Source organism: Odontesthes bonariensis, chromosome 9 (assembly GCF_027942865.1).
Source record: "Odontesthes bonariensis isolate fOdoBon6 chromosome 9, fOdoBon6.hap1, whole genome shotgun sequence".
In the NCBI taxonomy this organism is placed as follows: Eukaryota; Metazoa; Chordata; class Actinopteri; order Atheriniformes; family Atherinopsidae; genus Odontesthes; species Odontesthes bonariensis.
Window position 1 is genome coordinate 6,521,410 of NC_134514.1, and position 13,623 is coordinate 6,535,032.

Genomic DNA, 13,623 nt, shown 5'->3' on the forward strand with positions numbered 1-13,623 from the left:
GAGGTTGTTTTAAATGTGCTCAAGAAATAAACTATAACTATGACTATGACTCTGTGAAGTAGCCAGGATGAGAATTAGCCCATCCAAGTCTTAGGCCATGATCCACAGTTGGAAAAATGGTGAATTTCCCACTCCGCGTTGGAAGTGAGCTGTTGCCTTGTGTGGAGGAGTTTGACTATCTCTGGGTCTTGTTCATGAGTGGGGCATTGACTATTGGATTGGGGGAGTGCCTAGAGTGATGTGGACACTTTACCTGTCTGTCATGTTCCAGAGCTGAGCCGACAGGCAAAGCTGTCAATTTACCAGTAGGTCTGCTTTCCAACCCTCAGCTGTGATCACAAGCAGCGAGTAGTGACTGAATTACAAATACAAGTGTCTGAAATGAGTTTCCTCTGAGGACTGGCTGGCCTCACCCTTAGGGATAGGGTTAGCTGCTCAGTTATCAAGGATGGGCTTAGAAAGGGGCCATTTGAAATTGTTTGGATATCTGGTCAAGATGCCTTCCAGACATCTTCTAGGGGTGATATTTCAGGCATGTCCCAGCAGAAGTCTCACGGGATCACATCTTTCCGCTGGCTTGGGAACACCTTGGAGTCCCTTCGGAAGAGCTGGAGGAGTGCGACAGGGACGTCTGGTGATCTCTGTTCATACTATTGCCCTCATAACTCGAATGGAAGGATGGATGAAAGGAAGGATAAAAGATCCTAGACACCCTTCAAAGAATTAAGTTACTGAAATTCAGAACTCAGCGACAGTAGCCATGTGTAAACAGCAATGTTTTTATTGTTGGAATGCTTGCACCCATCCAATGTTTTTATGACATGCATGTTGCTCAAAGTACAGAGTACGAGCCCACTCTGGTTTTTCCTTCACTCCAAAACTGTTTCTTCTTTTTATCACAGCCTTCCGGTGCTGAAGCTGGTGTGGCCAGATCTAGGAATAAAAGCCCAAAGGCGCTCGTAATAAACGGACCTAGCAAATCTGGAAGTTACACTTTTCACTCTAAAAATGCTTCTCTCATTATCATTATTATTCAGTAATTCAGCGTGGTTACATGCTGAGTTGAGTCTTCTTCCGATCTTGTCCCAATGCACGTATGAGAGACAATTCAAGACAGGTCCTTGTACATGTACGTATAACTGAATTTACTGCACAGACATTGCCTTTAAGTTAGTTTTTGGATGATTTTGTCAGATGAAGCTGCGATTTAAATCCGGATTTTTATCAAAGAAGAAAGACAGTCTTACCAATAATATTATTAACATTTCTTTCTTTCTTTTTTTACAATATGAAAAAAGATTGAACTTCTGAGCATGTGCCTTTAGTACCAGCAGGAGCACAACTGAACCTCCACAGTGTTCTCCAGTTTGTGGAGCATACTTTGAGTATAGGCGATGGGCTTCTTTCTATGAAGTGTTCTGTTGGATTTCTTCCATCCATTGATTTCAGATAACTCCAGCTTATCTATGAAGGTTTTTTGCAGATTCTAGTCTTTCTTTTTTATGCCTCTCGTTCAGTAGTTACATCTTCATTGGCCTTCAGGCATTGAGCCCTGCTTGGTTCAATGTGCAGCATATGGTGCTTGCTGAAAAAACCACTTCGATTGCTGCAGGTCAGCCTGAAGCTCTGAGAATGTCTGAGGGTGCTTTTTCTTGACTTTCCGTTAATCTTCACAGACATTTCTTATTGAATTTCATTTAAGGGCTACATCTTAGAATGTTTATGAATATGAAACGTCTTGGCAACATTCTGACCTTCTGAAAGAGGGATGTCAACACTTTTGGCGATTGTAGATGGGGAACCTTTTTTTTTAATACAACTTTTTGATTATTTAATTACGTCTCTTGTCCTCAGCACTGAAAAAAACTTAAACTAAAACTTAACTCAAAACAAAGAAAAAACAATGAGAAATCAGTCCCTTTTATATGTAGAAAAACAGTCACAGATTAGTTAATTCAGGTTATCACTCGGGTCTTATTTGATTATTCTATTGTGTGTGTGTAACCAATTCAATTTTACCAAAAGTGTGATAATAATTGGGGTCAGCACACATTTAGTTATACCCCATGTAACCTGTTGGAAAAACCTGTTGTTCCATAAGTAACCTGTGGAGAGAAAAAATGTAAAAACATTCAGAAAATATTATTTTTATTTCATGGAGTATTATTTTAATGCAATTCTAAAGCACATTCTTTATTTTATTCTGTATTTAATTTATTCATTTGGGTTATCCCAGAGGTCAGCTTCCAGTCAAGTAGTGGTTCTGTGAGGAGGAAGCGATTTCATTCGCTCATTCCGGAGCAGCCGGATTGCGATAGGAGAAAGCCAGCTCATGCCCGCCTCCTCGGCGCAAGTTAGTGGGATGCACAGAGACACGCATGCAGAGCGCGTGGCATGAAGAGAGCAGAGGGATGTCTGGATTGAATGATAAAAAGTTAGGAAAAAACACTGGATATCGAGCAAGAGGAGCTGTTGGAGCTGGCACCTGAGCGTCCGGTAACCACCACAAGTGACCCTGTGAACCACACCTTTTGTTTATTCCTTTCTTTGCCCGGTGAGTGCTGTGAAAAGTAGTTAGCTCCACGTGTTAGCATTAGCTCGCGGCGCATGCTAGCCGCCGAGCTAATGCTGTGTGGTGTTTATTTTCCTTGATAGAAGAGAAAAGTACGTGTGGGAAAAGAGTATATGTGTCTGTTATTTACTTTGTGTGAGCAGAGACTGCTTGATTTATTTTTGTGTGTGTATATTACTGTGCTGTTCCATTCAGGCACAAGTTAAAGGTTGAACAAGTTCATATTACATTATTTCACTTACCTTAAGCCAGCGTGAGTGTACTATTGAACTGTGAGTGGTTTAAAATCATTTACATGTGATTTCTGATTGTTTATCAGTGATTTAATAATTTATTTTTCATTATAAAAGAAAAAGAGTGAAGTTAACATTGCATTTGCTAACACTATAAATCAGAGGTTATCTTGAAATAAGTTAACAGTGAGAAAAGTTCATTTTACATTGATATTGATTACATTGAGAAAATACAAACTGTACAGTTAAAATGAAAAAAAGTGAATAGATTTATTTAAGCCTGTTGTGTTATGCAGGCTGGGGTTTTTGGACACCTTGGATTTTGGAGCGAGATTCTCTTCCTGACCAGGGAGAGTGGCAAGCCAACCCGTGAGACCACTTGGATCAAAGAGGACATCTCTTAGCCAACCAACGGTTTATCGCTTTGAAAGAAACTAAGAAAAACTCAAACACTATTTTCTACTCTTGGAAAAGAGACATTTTATTTTATTTTATTTTAAGGGTGCACCCGATTTAAAGTGTGACTAAAGACCGGCCGAAATTGTAACCTGTTATATGATGTGTGTTAATACATTCAAATGTTGCTAAAACTTACCTCTGCGTGTTCCCTCTTAATTAATTGGTGTCCAGTTCATTAATCTACTATTTCTCCCTCACGAGTCTAGGAAAATTCTGGTCCGTGTTACTTACCTTACAGGTGGGTTACACACATGAAGGCTTTTTTTGTTGGGAGTTCAGTAGATGTCAACATTTTCTTAAAATGCTGTGAGTTTACTAAATTTTATTTTAGTATATTTATTTATTTCTGAAGAAATTTAAATTTCTGTTTTTATGACTGTAAAAAGACTGAAGACTGTTTACAGCATCCATGGTTGTACAGTAAATGATGTAATCTATTGTTTTTATTGCCTCTCAGCCACACATATTGTGATAAGACTTTTAAATTAGATGGCTGATTAGAACCTGTGCCATCAGGCAAACTGCACATTCTGTCTTGGAGATAACCGACTTCAGCATCTGCTGTCTGTTTGTATCTACCCTCTTGTTGGTGTGCTATTAAATGTGACTTTACTGAATGTGCTTGCATCATTGAATATTTACAGTTTATGATAACAATCATGAGTCATGGAACACTAACAGTGACAAAATGACTTTCTGGGATGACTGATGTGGTAATAATATGATGGCTTCACCCTTAATTACCACAAAAAGATCTGCTTTGTGATGGGGTTTGCGTCATGTAGAATTTGTCTTCAATTTGTGCATTAACTCGACAGCAGCTCTGTGTTCATCTTAGATTGCTTATATTACATGGTTGATTGACCATGACAGATACTCTAGCTTTTAGATTATTTTGCTTTGAGCTGAAACTGACATTTGGTCACGCTGTCCAATAAGCACTTTCACTGTTACGATTCAACTATGCATTACTGCTTCGGACAAATGAAAAGGAATGTCTTCAATCTCAGAGTCACCTCGGAGCTCTAATGTGGTCAGTTTTGCAGATCGCATGCAGGTCTGCGGTTTCAGATTGGCTGGCTTTATTTTTAGTGCTTGTTTGGAGGCTGTGAGTGGCTCTAAGGCACAAACTGGTTGCAGACTTGACTGAGACTCAAATTGTCATTTTGAAAGTGACAAGTTGTTGATTCCTCCGCCTGGCACTCAGCGATTGGACATCACTGTTGACAAATGGGCAGAGGAACAAAACTGGCAGAACGCAAGGGAAGACAAAATACCTTCAGCCATTGTTTTTTCTCCCATCTGTTATCACAGCTGGACAACAGCTAGTTAAAATTCCTGAATTTTCTGATAGTATAATCATTTTGTTGCCAACCATTTCTGTGTCAACCGCATTTCTAGCAAATATTTGTCTACTGTACTATTATGGGATTTTCAGCCTTTGGTCTCTGTCTATATTTACACATCATATATTTGACAATGTGGATTCAGCCATGGATTTCTTTTAATTCAAGACTTATAGGATTTATTGCTCGGGTTCCTCAGTATAATGGTTGAGATACCTCCCTTAGAATGGTCAAGTACAGCAGTCTTAAACATTTGTTTTGAAATTCCCAAACTCTTTCTTATTCCCCACTCATCACATAATGATGCTTGGTCAGGAGTACATTTTTAGTACACCTGGTAGCCCTTTAGAGTCATTTTGAATTTTTTAAGGAATTGATCTACAGATGCATCTCACCAGGTGTCAGTTTGTGTTGGTAACTAATGCACCTGCTGCAGCAATATTAAACAGAGACAGCAATTGCTGCAATCCTCATTTTATCGTGCTCACTTGCTATCAAGCAAAGTCTTCATAAAGCTGTTGGAGCTGAGGAATATTTAAGGATACTAGCGTACATACTAGCGAAAATATCACGGTAAGGCCTTGAAATACAGCATTTTATTTGGTTCGTACAAGGTTTTCATGTTAACATGTCCCCAAGCATTCTGAAAAATAACCCGATGAGGTACCCTGTGTGTTGACAGTAAAGAGTCTTTGCCAGGCATCAGCATGGGACAAGTTGGGAGTGAGAAGAATACATATTGCCAAAGATGAGAAAAAAATATCATAACTCCAGGTTACTCACAGTGTTCCACATAAAAAAGAAAGATACCTTCAAAGTGCTCACTATGTCATGAGAAATTTCCTGTTGATGTTGTGGCTTATAATTATTCTCTGTAGCTGGATTGCTGGTTGGGACTACAGCACAGTTTGCAAAACAAACTGAAATGCTTCCTGTGTGTCTGTGCGTGTTTGCTTGTTGTAATGTCTGAAAAAAAGAGAGCAGGCTTGAGTGGGTCAGTGGATGTCAAAACAACAGTTGTGAAGGGACAAGAGGGAGGGATGAGATCCAGATTGTCGTCGTTTCTGCAGAAATTCTCCAAAGAAAACTGAGTAGTGCTGCGTTATAGAATAATGCATTTAAAGAGTTATGTTTCTTAGTTATTGTGTAACAAATCGCATTAAAACACGAGCTCTAAGAGAAAGTTAACAGCACAGATATTAAAATTACCAGGGAAACACAAGTACGACAATCCTAATCTGCACTTCACAACTAAGAGGACACTCTACTAAAGCAGGTTGCAGCCAGTCATCGAGAGTCAAGCTGGTAACCCATCAGAAATGATTTTTGCTATCACATCATCCTGTTGAGAGCTAATGCATTATACAGTCAGAATGAAAGCAGCACACCATTTCACACTCACCGGCCAAGTGTTTGGTCAGATCCCAGTTTCTATGCAGAATATTAAAAAATAAACACAACTGACTGGAGATGATAACCTTCACTTCATGCACACATACTGACCACTTTCTTAGAAACACCTTTGAAAAATAGTTCAATCCAACAAAATCCTCCATATTTTCATTTTATGCTCATGCTGTGAAAAAGGTGACACTGTGATTGTGCTTCATGTAACTGAAGTCACTTTGTGATTGTAGTGCACTACACTGCATTACATTTAAAAGAGCTCTTGATATTCTGACCCTGTTGTGTATTTTGAATGGCAAACTCACGTAATGCTGCTAATTGTATGCATGCAGGCTCATCTTGACAGTTAATACACTTAATACATTTCCCAGATTTGTCTGTTCTTGGAAGAAACAATCAAAGAAAAAACAGAGAAGAGAAGTATGTTCAATTTGTCAGATTTTAGCTTCCTCAGAGGAAGAACCAAGTCCAGCTATTCTTATAGATAAGACTAAACTTGTAATTGAATAAAAAGTTAACTGCAGTTTATAGTAGGGCTGGACAACGATTAAAATTTTCAATCTAATTAATCACATGATTTCCCTGATTAATCACGATTAATTGCATTTGTACGCAAAATTCAAAAATGAATCCAAAAGTAGTGTATAGCCTTTAGCATTTAGCTTTATTTTAAATGTGCTGCCATATGAATGAAAGTGCCATAACATTTGTTGTGCAAACACACTTTTAACATCAGCATCTTTCTGTAGTTTTTATGTAGAAGCCTCGCTCCACTGTCTGTTTCCTTGAATGACTTGCTGCTATCAGTTGTGTGTTTTGCCTTTAAGTGATATTTTAGACTGGAACTACTACGCTGAGAAGACAATTCAACTTGGCAGTGTTTACAGATGACTTTGGTTCTGTCGACTCCGCCGTCTGGAAGAACTTTAAAATGAAAATGGCCGAGTAAAAGTTCCGTACCCTTCTCCATGTTTGGTGGATCCGCCGATTACTTTCTTTTCCGGTTCCGCAGCAGACAGCAGCAGACTTTTACAAAATAAATCCTGTGAGCAACAGATTTTTACAAAATAAAAGCATGTGAGCAACAGACTTTTACAATAATAAAATAAGTAATAAAACCTGCGCTAATGCACGATAAAATATTTATCTGCGTTAAATAATTAATGAGTTAACGCGATAGTAACGAGTTAACTCGCCCAGCCCCAGTTTATAGATAACAACACAGTGGAACAAATAACAGATTCTGAATCCCCTATCCAGGTTTGCTCATAAAATTTGCATGAGAATAACTTGCATTGTGAAAAATGCTGAGGATTATTTGTCTTTTTTTGGATGCTGCTGTTTAGTTTTAGTCTGCGCTGGATGTGAAAAGATGGTTGGATGGATATTGAAATGAAGGATGGCTCATATAAATTGATGTAGTCAATATACAGTTGAATAATCAACATCATTACAAGGAGAATTTATAGAGAACGAAACAAGTGCATGCTGATGAAGATTTTTGTTATTTTACAGTGAAGCGGATTTCAGCAGCAACACGAGCTGCCACACACTGTTGTCTTGTGAGCAGATAATAAGCAGCTCAACACCCTGCTTCAAATCTAAGGACACTGAGTGCAGCTGACCTCTAGTCACTCACCATACTTGTGGGCATGTTGCGAAATAACAGCTCAAACCTCGTGTTAGGTGAAAGGTGAGGAACCAATTACCTGGAGGTACGTCTTAGGGCCAAAAACATCATTGTCAGCTTGTGACAATGTGAGCAATAGTGTGGAAAAAAAAAGAAACAGTGACAAATCTCTAGGCAACATGACGGATTGTGTTGTCTTGTTTGTTTCTCTTATCCAGATCACAGAAGATGTACAGGAGGGGCCAGAAACAGTCTGTAGTCTTCAGTGCTGCAGAAGCACTTAGGGATAGATTTACTATTGCTTTGCCCCTACCACAAAGCCTGTTTTTGGCAATAATTTGTTTCTGTTAACATAGATGGAGTGGGAAGTTAACAACTTGGAAGCATGGTCGCTTACAGCAGATTGCACCATTATTTACCGCTGAAAAAGGTATGTCTTGAATTTTAGGTTGACAGTCTCTGTGATGGGAGTGTGTGTGAAGGAAGAAAGATGTCATCCCCATCACTTAGTTCAAAAATTGAGTTTGGAAAAAAAAAACAGGCCTTTGGAGGAAGGAGACAATCTGACACACAACTACCTTTGTGAAGCGGCTACCAGAGGACGCAATACTTAGAATTAGACACAAAGGACCTCTCATAACTCTTTGTCATATTCAAGGTGACACTGTTTTGAAATGGATGTTTGCAGCTAGCTACAAGAGCTAGCGTTTCTAGCATTTGTGACATAAATAGCCTACTGCAAGCGTACAACAGCTGCACATGACAAGGCTAAAGAACTAGCCCTCATCAGCTCCTTAACACTACTAGAATTCCATCAGAGAGCGGAGAAGTTCAGAGAAGTTTTCAGTGAAATTAGTGCTTTTACTTTCCTCCTGTAATTAGATTTAGTTTGTATTATTTTCCTTTAAGTATTCCACTGCTGTTTCCATTTGTTCAAAATAATCCAGCATGTCATCCAGCACTATACACACATGTTTACAAATGTTCCAAAATTGAGACGATTCAAAATAATTGAAGTATTCTGTATTATCTGTATTATGATATTGGGAAGTAGTAATATTTTTGCTCAAGGTTTTCATCCAGCCAGAATCTCCTACCCGCTCATGCCTTAATATAATGAAATAGTGAGTAAGCTGCAATGTGCTGGCAGATCTATATTGCAATGCCCTTGTTTTTTTTTTTATTAATAGCTGTTTGCAGATATCCAGGGGTGGACAAAGGGCTGTAGTTACAGCTAGAAGTGAGGTAAGTCTAAAAGATTTCCCTTCATATTGTTATTTCTCCACATGGTGGGCTTTAAAGACTCTTCCTCACAATTGTGTGCCGTCCTTTTCTGAAACATAAAAACATTACCACATTATTTGAATGCCATGAAACTGAAGAGTGAAGTCTTTTGGCACGAATGTGAAACTAATAGTTTATTTATCAACGTTTTTATATCTGAGCCAAAGTGTGCATCTTAAGTATTTTAAATAAACCCATAATTCTGTTTGGACTTGACAAACATGACATTTAAATACATTGGAATAATTGAGTGTTTTATTTATCCAATGGACAACTTAAAAATGCACAAAAAGTGAATATATTCTTACCCATTACTGAGGAGAATCCCTTCACTAGGAAATAAACCTCAGTTAGATGGGATACAACCTCTTCGGTTCTTCTTCAGCTCTACGGTTCATTATCAACTCTTCTCTGAACTCAGTTTTAATATCAACAAGCACAACCACAACCACAAAATATTAAATAATAATATTATTAATTTTAAATGTGCTTTGGGTTTAAAAGCTGAAAACAACTGCATGCTGTGGCAGTCGTACTCCAAATAGCAGGGGTGGAAGTAACGAATTACAAATACTCACGTTATTAAGTAGATTTTTGGGTACTTGTACTTTTATGAGCATTTTTTCCAAGTGTGTAATTTTACTAATACTTGAGTGCAATTTACACCATGTAATCTATTTCGCTACTTTTAAAAATCAAGAGTCGCTACTGAGTACTCCACACAATTTGAATTAATATTCAAACTGTCAGATATTTTTTTTTTTTCCAATGCAAATCCTTGTTGGCCGTCAGATCGTGTCCGGGCCGATTAATTAAAGACGTAATGTGAGGAAAGGCCAACTCCTCTGCTGCAGCACCGCAGGTTTCTGGAGGAAACACACCTGGGGTCCGTTTCACGTAGCAGGTTCAACCAACTCTGAGTCTATTCCTGACCTCTGAGTTGATCTACTCTGAGATAGAAAGCCCTGAGTTTTCGGTTCCAGAAACGCTGATTTAAGTGAGGTTAATCAACTCTGAGTAAGTTCACCTTGAGTTTAGCGCGTGCACCACAACTTTAAAAAGCCAGCATCAATGGACCCCGATTCGACGAGTCACCTTGGCAACGGGGAAGAGGAGGGGCTACGTTTTTCACCAACCTCGAATTGGAAATCTTAATACGACGCTGAAGTTGGCATCCAATTCAGCATAAAGGGCCATTTCACTTAATTTTTTGCATTTTGATCACCCAAAAAAGGGTCCTGTATGGAAACTACATTACTTAGAAAGCTCAAATCTGGATGGAATTATTCCAAAGAGGTTTTAAATTAATTAAAACCTTGTTTGTGATTTGTGAAACCTTTTTCTGATTTGTGAAATTGCAGAACAGGGCCATTTTACTGCATTTTTGGTATTCTGCTCACACTAAACAGGGTCCTGTATGGAAACTACATTACTTAGACTGCTCAAATCTGGATGGAATTATTCTAAAGAGGGTACAGAGTCTTTAAAACACATTTTATTATTTGTGAAAACTTTATTTGGTCATTGAAAATTCAAAAAGTTCCTCTGAGCTTTCTTTCTTCTTTTCATTTGGACCATCCAAAACCAGAACCTGTATGAAACATGATTAAATATGGGTTTAATCATTGATCACATGATATAAATGATATCAAACACACTTTAGAATTTGCGAAACCTTTCTTTGTCCCAAAATTCACAGACGTCCTCGCCTCTCCATGTTCATTTTAATTTCCATGAGGATCTCCCGTCTTTCACTACATAGGAAAAAGAAAAAGTTCATGCATTTTACATCACTAACTACTTACAAGAGTCTTCTTCACTTGTTGATTTTATTATCATGTTCTTTTATCTAGAAACAATGACTTCTCTCACCTTTCTTCCATCTGCCCGTGGTCAACCTCTGCCACCGCTTCAATCCGTTTCATTTTTCTGACTACTTCCACAGCCTTTATTGTTGCCTGCATCAGACATCCCATAGTTCAACCATTATTATGCCCTATTCTGTATTGGATGCTTTGATGAAATCTGCATCACAAATTTATAGCTGTCATCTCATTAATCTTTCCACTAACATGTGCTATCATTTCAGACCCTGCTTGTCTTCTCCTGCTCCCATCATAGTCATCTTACCTCCCATCTGAGTGCAGACAGGACCTTCTTCATCCCTTCATTAACACTATCTTAGATACTGTACCACAACTGTTCAACATTGTCTTTGCTTTGCAGCCCTTTAGCCTGTTTCTGAATGTGATAACCTGCCATTGTAATAATGAGATTAAAAACTGTCTGTTTGTTTCCAGTTGCCATTTTACAAGAAAATAAAAATTTATTTTATTTGACATATTTAATGTAAAATAATGGGTGGTTAAGACCAAAAGTAATCATTAGGTTGTGCTTACATGATTTAGAATACTGTACATGGACATATGTATCTGTTAGGATGGCCATGTAGCAGCTGGATACGCAAGTTAGGAGGCTTGAGGCAGAGGTAGTGATGAACCAACCGGGTGTTTTATTCACCAACATATACATCAATCATACACTTTAACATGGACACATACTGCGGACCAGGAGCACTGTGGTCCTAGCAGCATTAGTAGCAACAGGACCAACTCTCTCACTGGTACAACTGGCAGCCTTATATCCTACTCTGGCTCCACCAACCAAACCCCTGGGGGATTCTGCTCCTCCCATTACACATCCCCATAACAACAACACACAAAAACCTTAAAATACATTTACCTTCTATTATAAAATCAATCAATTCCTAGGATGTCTAAACAAAAGTACCAAATCTACCAAAGACTTCCCCTAACTGATTCTGGTGCACTCCCCCCTACACTAATCAGCACATGGTACGACCCGGAACCTTCAAACGCTGCAGACTGAATGTAGGGACTCTTTTGACCGAGCACCCTGGAGAGGAGACATAGGTGAATGACTTTACACACAAATTTCAGAATTCACAATTCCAAACAGCATAGTCACCTCACAGATTATCACATCCTTTAGCTACAGAGCATTTCAGGCTACTAACTGACTGGATGTTTCCCTTTACAGGCCTGGTCCCCCCTCACTCCCCACTGAGGGCAACACAGGACCTGCACACCCACTTGTTGTTAATATACACATTCAATAAAACATTTGACAATTTATTTATGCTACATTATTAAAAATACTACTCATGTGACCTCAAAGACCAAAAGTCAGTAATGAAGATTACCTTCATTACAGTAGCCCATTTTCCCGTTGTAATTTATTTTACTCTACTCTGGAGCCACGACAACACTTCACATTTTTTACTGACCAAACTACACACTTTACTATCTATATTACAACAACTTAACAAGAAGTTTATTTCTCACTGGAAACCACTTGAAGATATGAAGAAATAGTTTAACCCAAAAGACATCTTCAACATTCCAGAAAGACAAATCTTGATTAAGTAAATGTATTTCAACCTTACATTCACAAATTGTCTTGTCTGGTATAGGGTGAACTCTAACAGCAAAATGTAATGTTTAATATCCAATTCATCAGTGCACATAACACATAATGGCAAAATACTACGGGTTTGATAGACGATACAATTAGGAAGTTGTGGTACAGTATCTAAGATAGTGTTAATGAAGGGATGAAGAAGGTCCTGTCTGCACTCAGATGGGAGGTAAGATGACTATGATGGGAGCAGGAGAAGACAAGCAGGGTCTGAAATGATAGCACATGTTAGTGGAAAGATTAATGAGATGACAGCTATAAATTTGTGATGCAGATTTCATCAAAGCATCCAATACAGAATAGGGCATAATAATGGTTGGACTATGGGATGTCTGATGCAGGCAACAATAAAGGCTCTGGAAGTAGTCAGAAAAATGAAACGGATTGAAGCGGTGGCAGAGGTTGACCACGGGCAGATGGAAGAAAGGTGAGAGAAGTCATTGTTTCTAGATAAAAGAACATGATAATAAAATCAACAAGTGAAGAAGACTCTTGTAAGTAGTTAGTGACGTAAAATGCATGAACTTTTTCTTTTTCCTATGTAGTGAAAGACAGGAGATCCTCATGGAAATTAAAATGAACATGGAGAGGCGAGGACGTCTGTGAATTTTGGGACAAAGAAAGGTTTCACAAATTCTAAAGTGTGTTTGATATCATTTATATCATGTGATCAATGATTAAACCTATATTTAATCATGTTTCATACAGGTTCTGGTTTTGGATGGTCCAAATGAAAAGAAGAAGGAAAGCTCAGAGGAACTTTTTGAATTTTCAATGACCAAATAAAGTTTTCACAAATAATAAAATGTGTTTTAAAGACTCTGTACCCTCTTTAGAATAATTCTATCCAGATTTGAGCAGTCTAAGTAATGTAGTTTCCATACAGGACCCAGTTCAGGGTGATCAGAATACCAAAAGTGCAGTGAAATGGCCCTGTTCTGCATTTTCACAAATCAGAGAAAGGTTTCACAAATCACAAACAAGGTTTTAATTAATCTAAAACCTCTTTAGAATAATTCCATCCAGATTTGAGCTGTCTAAGTAAAGTAGTTTCCATACATGACCCTGTTTAGTGTGAGCAGAATACCAAAAATGCAGTAAAATGGCCCTGTTCTGCAATTTCACAAATCAGAAAAAGGTTTCACAAATCACAAACAAGGTTTTAATTAATCTAAAAGCTCTTTGGAATAATTC